This window comes from Carassius auratus, chromosome 28 (assembly GCF_003368295.1).
Source record: "Carassius auratus strain Wakin chromosome 28, ASM336829v1, whole genome shotgun sequence".
NCBI lineage: Eukaryota > Metazoa > Chordata > Actinopteri > Cypriniformes > Cyprinidae > Carassius > Carassius auratus.
The window spans coordinates 24644562-24654721 of record NC_039270.1 but is presented as its reverse complement, the minus strand read 5'-3'; the positions used below and the strand labels follow the sequence as shown (position 1 = coordinate 24654721).

General features: G+C 40.0%; 1 pseudogene; it reads right to left on the bottom strand.

The window, feature by feature from the left end:
• Positions 1 to 2555: 2555 nt before the first annotated feature.
• Positions 2556 to 10160, bottom strand: part of LOC113047297 (E3 ubiquitin-protein ligase RBBP6-like) — a 17003-nt pseudogene continuing 9398 nt past the window's right edge.

Sequence of the window (10160 nt, the reverse complement as noted above, 5' to 3'; positions counted from 1 at the left end):
ACAGGAAATATAATATGCCGGAGCCAACCATTAACACTGTGCCAAATCACCAAAGGAATGCTCTCTTTTCAGCCAAGTACCAACTGATGGATTTTTGTGATCATGTTTACTGTTTCATTTAACACAATATACATTTACATTTAATCAGACGCTTTAGCAGACGCTCCTTACAAATAAGGAGGACAATAGAAGCAATCAGACCAAGGAGAGAGCAACAGTGTACAAGTACTGTGACAAATCTCAGTTAGTCTAGCACAGTATCTTTTGTTGTTGTTGAAGATAATAGAATAGGATAGGATAGCATAGGTAATATGCCACCCTGGACCACAAAACAAGTCATAATTATCCATTTTTTAAAACTGAGATTTATACATCATCATAAAGCTGAATAAATAAGCTTTCCATTGATTTTATGTTTGTAAGGATTTGACAATATCTGGCTGAGAAACAACTATTTGAAAATCTGGAATCTGAGGGCGCAAAAAAAAAAAAAAAATCTAAATACTGAGAAAATCACTTTTACAGTTGTTCACCTGAATATATATATATATATATATATATATATATATATATATATATATATATATATATATATTCATGGAACATGATCTTTACTTCATATCCTATAATTTTTGCCAAAAAAAGAAAAATGTATAATTTTGACCCACTTAATGTATTTTTGGTTGTGTGCTACTTATGACCATAGACTGTATAAGTTTTGTGGTCCAGGGTCACATAGGAGAATTATTTATTTTTTATTAGCACTGTTTGAATGTTTCAAATATAAAACGTTCTTGTCTCTTGCATTTGAAATATTGCAGTTCTTTAGGAAATATTTTTGATTTTGGATAACTTACCTGATAAGAGAGCTCGGGCATCAAATTAGAATCAATATTAAAATAATAAGTCAATAATAACCTCAATATGGCTTCTTGTTGTTGTCAACGTGTAAAGCACCATCTTTGTTTCATCAATTTGGCTTAAACCGAACTTGCCTTTTGCTCTTTATATTTGCCCAACTAAGAGAGCAAATATGATTGAAATGTGCTTTTAAGGATGAAAAGCAAACCTTGAATACTTGACTAAGCTCTGAACTTCTCAACCAGATGCTGCTTCAGTGGGGTGGCCACCTCTTCCCGGCCCGAATAACCTTGAACGACCTCTTGTGGTTATATCGCATAAAAGAAACGGCGTGAGGGGGAGCTGCTCTCCTGCACGGACGAGGAACGACGAGGTATCCGTTTTATCAATTGTATTCATCATCTGGGTTTAAATGAATTAATCCAGCGGGAATGGGTTTTTCTAGTCAAGCCTTACAGAAACTAACTTATAAATCCTAAATTTTACATTCCCACACTTTCAGGCAGGCCTAGGCCTATATGCTGCAGTCATCGTATATGCAACTCTTGATTACAGGAGCCCTGTAGGCTTTTTGTTTGTTTCTGTTTAATATTCCTGTTGGGTTCCAGATTGATTTCCCGCACAAAACTAGGATTATTGCATTTCGGGTTTTTGTATTTTCTTTTTGTAGTGCGTACAAATATATCTGACGTCCTCAAGTGGTTGACGGAGGAAACGCAACCATGTTGTAGGTAATAAACGGATAAAACGTTTCGTTCCAGAGAACATTTGATTGGTCAAAAATGTGTTTAGTCGTTACCACTTTTTGTTCGTTTTTATCAAAAGAGAAAGACTAAACGCGTATATCTAACTTAAATCAACGTATATTAAGGTAGATTCTGTAGTTCACACTGTGACCAACGCATCTACTTTTGGTGCTGGTTTGCATTGTATTCTACAATTTCCTGAGGCCACCCTTTGGGACAACATTCAAATGAAAACATCAGTATACGCAACATTTATCAAATATTCTGGATTATGAAATACTAACAGTAATATTATTGTACAACAATTTAAAACACTTCCAAACTCATTAAATTTGAAAATACCACTTTTTATGTACATTTATGATCAAAAATATAAGGGAAGAGATTAATTAGACATTGGGGAATTTGACAAACATGGCAATTCCCTCTTATACGGAAAGGAAAACCACATAAGATTCTATCAGAAGAAGCATCACAGAAGTCGTGAAAAGATGTGATTCTTAACTGTTTTCCTGGTTAATTTTTTTAAGTGGTAGGTCAAACAAAACTGTAATTTACGATAAAAAAAAAAAAAAAAAAAATCTAAGCCAACACATGCCAGATTCTTCCTTAAAATATAAATAAAAGCTTAAGTACAGTATAGTAAGGCACTTACAGTGAAAGTTAATTGGCCTTGGTGGTAGAAAGTTTCAAAGGCCACAAACATTTAAAACTTCCTTTTAAATTTGTAAGAATAATCATTAGCTTGAATCGGTTAGGATTCAAAAGAGGATATGGCATCAGATGTGTGTAGCACCATTGATAAAAAAAGGAAAAAAAAGGGAGCACCTAACCAATTACAAGTACATATAGAACAATTAAATATTAAACTTAAACACTTCCAAAAATGTAATAGTTGGTACTGGTGAAGTACATGTACAATGATTAACTTTTATTGAAAAAGACAACTAGTTCCCAAGTAATCTTTATTACCAATGCATGAAAATAAACAACATCAGAAACCATTTATATTTCCTGAAAAAAATTTATTACCTTCAGAACATATGCAATTCCATTTCAGCAGATAATTTAAATTACTGTTATGAAGGTGAATTAGAATAAAACAAAAGAGTAGAGGAAATATTCACAGTGCAAAAACACTTTGTAAATCAGATTGCCCCAATGGCTGGATGCAACTCTCCTGTTACCTCTGTAACAATATTATCATACTGTCATAATGATATGTTTCTCTCCAACTTAAACACACAAGAGATGAGGTACAAACTGGGCTTTTGCAACTCTTTGCAAATTCTGCAATCACATTCACATTTCTAAAGTGCTTCCTCTACAATTGCCACACCATGATGTACTTAGAATCTGCAACAATTTTAAATGAGAACCAAACCATTCATGAAAATTCAGAAGCCAAAATAAAATAACCTTTATTACTCTCTTACATTGGCGGGGAGAGGTTAGCGTGGTCAAAAAAAATTGTTGTTAACCATTGAGAAATCGCAAACAATGAATTCTGAACAGTACTTAAACTCTGCAGAACAATATTTTTTATTTTTCAATGCTACTTAAAGATGAGTAAATCAAACAAATGGTTAAACCTAAAATGAATTAAACACACACTTTTGCCTTTTGTTCATCTCTCTCACTCTCATCTTTTTCTTTGTCATCTTTGTCCTTGCTCTTTTTAGACTTCTTTTTCTTATGTTTGTGTTTCTGTCCTTTGAGCTCTGATTCAGACTCATTGCTCGTATGTTTCTTATGCTTTTTGTGTTTTTTGTGCTTCTTGTGTTTCTTCTTTTCCTTCTTCTCCTTTTTGTCCTTTTTCTTCTTTTTGCTGTCCTGACTGCCGGGAGAGCTGGGGCTGCTGCTGTGTCCGTGGCTGCCAGATGGGCTCGGACTCTGGCTGCCACTGCTGTCCCTCTCTCGCCCTCTCTGCTCTGTTTTGCTGTCAATGTCTGAGGTCTCACTGTCGCTTTCGCTGTAGTCAGGGACAAACGCAGCCTCGTCTGTTTCCCGTGCTAAATCTGAGGACAGTCTCGTGGAGCGTGTAGATGGGATTTTTATGTGGTCGCCATGTGCGCCACCTTTCTCTGCATCAGTTCTAGGCTCTGGAGTCAAAGCTCTATGAGGAGTCCTGTGTTCCCGGTCCTTTGCGGGACGTACGTCAGAATGCCTAGAACCCTGGATCTCCTTAGTGCATGGCCAGTCTCCTTTGTGGTCCTCTGGGGCATTCTGCGATGATACTCTCTTATTCCTACTTGGACTTTGTGACTCTGGAGTTTCCTCAAAAGTTTTTCTTCCAGAGTCTGTGTTTAAGTCCTTTACCCTTGGTGGCGGGGAGGGCGATACTCTCCTCCTGATTGGATTTCTCTCATCTTTTGATCTATTCCCTAAGTGGTCTCTTGCATCATCTCGATGTTCTGTTTTTCTAGTGGGGATGCCTGTAGTTGACTCCTTTCCTGCTGGTTTTCTAGAGGTAGGTTCTGGCTTGTCAGCTTGCCTATCTCTGGAGGACTGGGAAGAAGAGCTTCGTTCACTGCCATGGTCACTGCCCTTTTCCTGTGCACGCTCTCTTTCCTGATTGGGTACACTAGGTTTCCTTTTATCAGCTGTCTCACGATCTGCAGTGCTGCTGCGGTCTTTTTCCTTCTCTCGGTCTCGTTCTCCATCTTTCTCTTTGACAGTATCTTTCTCCTTATCACCAAATGTGGAGTCCATGGCAGGTTTGACGTCTGCCTCTTTGGAGACTGGCAGAGTTTTGTCAGCATCTGGAGACTCTTTGCCAGCTGATTTCACTTCAGTGTTCTCCCCTATAGGAGCCGATCTGGATGTGTTGATGCTGCCTGTTCTGGTGGCAACCTTAGATTCATCGTCCTCAGATTCATAGTCTTCCTTTTCCCACTTGGAACGGGGCACCTGGATCATGACAATTTCATCCTCAGCAGGGGTGGAGCTGTCATTGGTATATTCCTCCAGGGTCTTCACCACAGTCTTCTTTAGGTCAAGCTTGTCTTCATGCTTTTTGATGGGGCTTCCACCTGTAGAACTGGTGCTACCAAACACAACAAATATGAATAAGTTGACGGTACAGATTAAAAAAAAAAAAGTTGACAAGTACTTTAATATATAAATCATCTTACCTGGTGTAATCAACCAATATGGACCCTGACCCATCGGGAGCATGAACCTTCCTCCTCAATTTTCCTCTAGACTTGTCCAGTCTGCCCTTTCCTGTGGCATGACCAGAGTCCTCAGCTGAAAGTGGCCGATCAATGCTAGATATTCTCTTGCCAATTTCCCTGTTGATTTTAATCTTTCTTACAGGCTCTGGCTTAATGTCCATCAGAGACGGAATAGCTACTTTCTCCTTTTCAATTGGCCTTTCACTCTCCAGTCTGGGTTTAGATTTTGGAGAGCTTTTAGCCACATCAACTTCTATTTTTGCTATTTTAAATGGAGGAACATCTAGGTCTTTCACAGGTGGCTTGTCATCTTTCCGTTTCTTCTTATCCTGTTTAGTATCAACTGTCCTAGCAGGCATCTTCACCTCAGTTTTCACAGGCTTCTCTAGCTCTTTTTGGGGGACCTTCCCATCTTTAACAGGAATTTTATCTGGCTTTAGAGGGTCTTTCATCAATTCTTTCTTGCTTTTGAGCTCGTCTTTGATGGGCCTTACCTCCTGATGGTGTTTGATGGGCCTAGACTGCATCAACTTGCGTGGGAGCATGAGTTTGGACTCTGAAGATTGAGGTTTGCTTGGTTCAGATTTGTGGGATGGTTCATCTTTGACTCTCTTAATGGCTGGTTCAGTGGGAGCCACTTTTTCTTGTGATGCATCAGATTCTTTCTCTCTAGCAGGTTTTGTCATCTTTCCTGATGTTTCCTTCTTCTGCCCACTGATTTCAGACTTTCGTTTAACTTTGTCAGTTTTACTTTTTGACTTCTCTTTCTTCTCTTTTACAGGAGTAGTCTTGTAGGGCACTGTAGAGCTATCCATGGGCTCATCCCTGACAGGTGTGGCATCACGACTTGAATTCATCAGCATGGAATCTTCTTTACGATCATCTTTCCTGGATTCATCCATAGAGTCAGAGTGACTGAAGAGGTCACTATCTTCTCTCTTCTTTTTGCGATGTTTTTTATGCTTCATAGACTTGGGGTCTGCAGCAGTGCTGCCACTGGGTTCTCGGTCCTTAAGAGGTTTTAGAAACTCTTTGTTAAGTCCTCTTCCTGCTCCAGTGGTGTTGACATGAAGCTGGCCATACTTCTCAGCACACTTCTCTTGGTATGTCATGGAACCTCTGCTTCTTGGTGGACACCGTGGCTCTGAGGTGGTGGTGGATAATCCTCCCGACGCCCCCTGCTGTAGGGGGAGTTTTCCCTTGGTCGGGGAGGAGCAAAACGCTCAGGGGTATAGGGGTCTCTGTTGCCTGTAGCACGGCCTCGCATTTGACTACTTGGTGGATTGTTGTAGTTCTTGAAGTATTTATCATACCACTCCCTGTACTCTCTCTCCCACTCTCGATATCGCTCTCTCTCATAGGGGTCACTTTGGTCTATGTTGCGGCCATAATATTCCTTAGGATCATAAGGAGGGAGCTCTCTGTACCTACCTGCATATTTGCGCTCACCCTCAGTCTGAGAAGGGGGTGGGAGTTTCTTGCTGGGACTGTGATTCCTATATAGTGGGGATCTAGAGCGGGAACGATAGATTCCACTTCCCATTCCACTCATTTCCCGACCCCTGTATGATGGTGATCTACTGCGGGAGCGATGATATGTTGGAGTGCGTGACCTAGATCGATAGCTACGGCTTCGACCTCGGCCCCTGCGGGAGTATGGTGAGCGAGAGTAGGAGCGTGATCGGGAATGAGAGCGTGAGCGGGATCTTGACCGAGATCGGGAAACTGACCGAGAGTAGGAGCGTGGTGATCTGGACCGAGAGCGGGATTTGGAATACGAATATGATGAGCCACTGTAGGAGGAATCCCTGTAAGGAGATTTTGATCTGCAAAAGAAAGGTAAGCGAGAGTTAAGTTGATGATATGTTGTCCATCAAAAATGACATTTTGGTGGCGAACACCTGTCAATTTTCCTAACCTAGAATAGGATCGCCTTCTCTCCTTCTGGATCTTTCTGTACTCCAAAAGTTCTTTGGCAAAGTCATTCGTAAATTCCTCAAGTTTGGAAGACTTCTCCCTGGTAACGAATCGACATTGGGAACTATTTGTCAAAGACAGAAAAAAAATAAAACGTTGCAGTTAAAATTTGGTAATTCATAACAACATACATGATTATGAGTGGGGCAAGAACAATGATACAAATGCAATGATTCAAAAGTAACCATCAAAAACACAAAATATGATGCTACTATCAAAATCACCATCATAACGAGGAATGAGCAAACTAACAATTTAAACAAATTAGGGCTACACAATTAATAGAATTTCTAGTCGCGATTAAAATTACAGATGCCACAATTACATAATTGTTCAAAGCAGCAATTAATCCACTTATATTATTCTGCATGCTTAAGATGTTTTTTTTCTTTATACATGTTATCTTAAGGATTTTTCCATTGTTTTAATTTTAGTATAACATTATAATACCAAGCATATTTTTACCTTTTTATTTAAAGTAGAAACTAATACAAAGTATAGTTGACATTTGAGGCTTAATACTTTAGAAAAGCAATATAAGTTTTTCAGTTAGTGTTTTCAGCTTTATTTTCATAGAAAAATATGGCATGCAGTTGCTTCAAACAAAGATGCAAATATTAATTTAATCATAATTAATAAATCGCAATTACAATTTCAAAGACATAATCAACAATTATTTTTGTCATAATCTCGCAGTCCTAAATTAAATATATCTTTCTTAAACAGTTGTTTCACCCACAAATGAAAATTGTCATTAATCACTTAGCCCCATGTCGTTCCAAAATTTAATTTTGGGGTGGAGTAACCCTTTAATTATATGTAAGAACTACTTACTCTTCCTTCAGTCTACGCTGCTGACGGTAAAACTCCTCCTTGGATAGAAAAGGTGCTGCTGGAACAGTAGAGATGGGGTTCGCTATAGGTGGCTGTGCACCAGGAGGTACCCATGGACCAGTTACATTTGGTGGGACAGGTGGAAATAAAGGTGGTGGAATGTTGTAGGGAGGGGGAGGCTGTTGTCCTGGAGGATACTGCATAGGAAACTGCTGTGGAACACCACCAGGTGGCTGAGGCATAGGATGTGGAGGAGGAGGAAAAAGAGCAGGAGGCACATACACTGGAGGGGCTACAGGAGGAAGGTTTTGTAATGGGGGAGGCTGTGTTCTTGGTGGTCGTTCACTAGGTGGTCGTTCACTAGGAGCTCTCCCTCTACTTGAGGACCTGATAGGATAAATAGTGAAGAATCTGTCTCTTTTGGACGAAAATTCAATCTTTTAAGAATAAACTTCAGAATACTTACTGATCCCATGCAGGACGGCTTCCAGACGGCCTTGGTCCACTAGCCCTTGACTGTCCTAAAAAAACAAAATCTTAAATATTAAGATTGGCCAAGTCCACAGAAAAAACACCTGAAATTGTGCTAATATTATTTATGCATTACCTGATCTATGCATGTGGTGCTGAGGCATATTCGGCTTCCCAATTACTGGGACATGGTATCCCTAAACAACAAATAGAAGGGGGGGGGGGGGGGGGGGTTGGGGCGGAGGAAAAAAAAATACTAAATTGTACTAAAGGATGTATCCATATTTAATCTTAACTACTCTTTCCCATGTGATATTGCTTTATAAGTACATGTAATTCTCTTGAATTAACAAATATAAAGGATAGAAAAAGTTAATACCTTCGGAATGGAAGTTGTTGAGGCAGCAGTGTCTGATGAAGGCACAACAGTTGATGCTGGGACCTCTGGTTCCCTGGGTGGAAAGACAAATTTGAATCCAGTATTTCACGTTTTACAGAACCAGTGGATCCTCTTAAGTTCTAGAAATGCTGGGAAATTACTTACTTAGATGAAGGAGGGTCATCCTGCTTAGTAGAGTGCTGAGGAGAGTTCACCACAGGGCTATAGTTCGATGCTGCAGGTGCACTGCTGCTGTTTACAGTGGAGCTGCTAGAAGACGGTGGGGTGCTGGAGGGCTGATGAGTGCGAACAGGAGATAAAGGGGCAGCAGGTGTGCTTTGGGGAGGGGTGCTATCAGCTGCTGAGCTTGGAACATTGGCCATCAGAGGGTCCTGCTGGCGTGAGGTTGCCAGTCTCATAGGTGGCCGCTGGGCAGGAGCTTGCGTTTGGGCTCCTTGGGCAGTTGCTTGATGAGCAGCTGCAACTTTTCGAATCCTCTTGGTATATCCAGTTTCATTCCTAAAATTATTCACTGCCTGAGGTTGGAAAGAATGAGTTGTCTTAATGTTCTACTATTAACTTAGAAGTGAAGTCACAACAAAATAAAATTAACATAGGGACTTCTTACTTGGCGCAAGAATTTGTTTGCGATCAATGCATCAGGAGATACATCAGATTGTTTGCAGGTTGGGCAAACATGTTCATCAGACTCCAGCAAACACGATCGAATACCTGCAGCCAAAAGACTGTGTAAGCTTTAAAAGGGCAAAAATCTAATTTTTTTTTTTTAATATTTGTTTTATACAGACACTTACACTCATCACAGTAGCTATTTCCACAGCAGGGGATAACCACCGCATCTGTCATAAGATCCTTGCAGATCAAACAGAGCAGCTCGTCAGGTACTGGATCTTCTTCCTCTGAGGATGAAGACTGATTTTGGGGCAAGAATGGTGGCTTCTCTTTCTTTCCAATGGCATAGGCCTCACTAAACACAGAAAGCACAATATCATCAGCAGAACTGACATGTTGAGGCCACTACCCATTGTGGTTTTGTAAAATTGCAAAAGGTGAAAAATATGATCCTGCAACAATCACATACAGCAAGGTCAAGTATACTCACGCATCAATAGTAGGAATGGCATATATTCCACTGTTGGTCAACATGACTCCCTTTCTGTTTGGATCATCAACCTCCACCATGAAACTCCGAGGAATTCCTGTACTTTTCTTTATCCGTTGGGGAGCTTCAAAACTTCGATCCTGCTAACGCACAGTTGATATTCAAGATTAAATTTCTTCTCTGACTAAATGAGCATACTACTGGTAAAAAATGTTACATAAGCAAACAGTTGAAGCAATCATCTCCAAGCTCAAAACAATTGTCATGTAAAAGCAGCTGTGGTAATGAAAACCCAATTACCCCATTGGTTGGGCAGTTTCGGATATAATGTCCAGTTTTTCCACAACGAAAGCATGTGTAGTTTGGGGGAGGTGGACCAACAAGCTTCTTTGCATAACTAATGAAGAGATTTTTGTTAAAATTTACACCAATAGTATTTTAAAACAACAGTAAAAGTCTTGAATGGCATACTTACTGGATTGGGTCATATTCATGGTTGGACTGAGACATCATTGCTTTTATTTTGTCTTCCTCGGATGCATTTGTTTCAGCAAGATTAGCTGTCTGTTTAACAGGCAATAAGGTTTTCACAA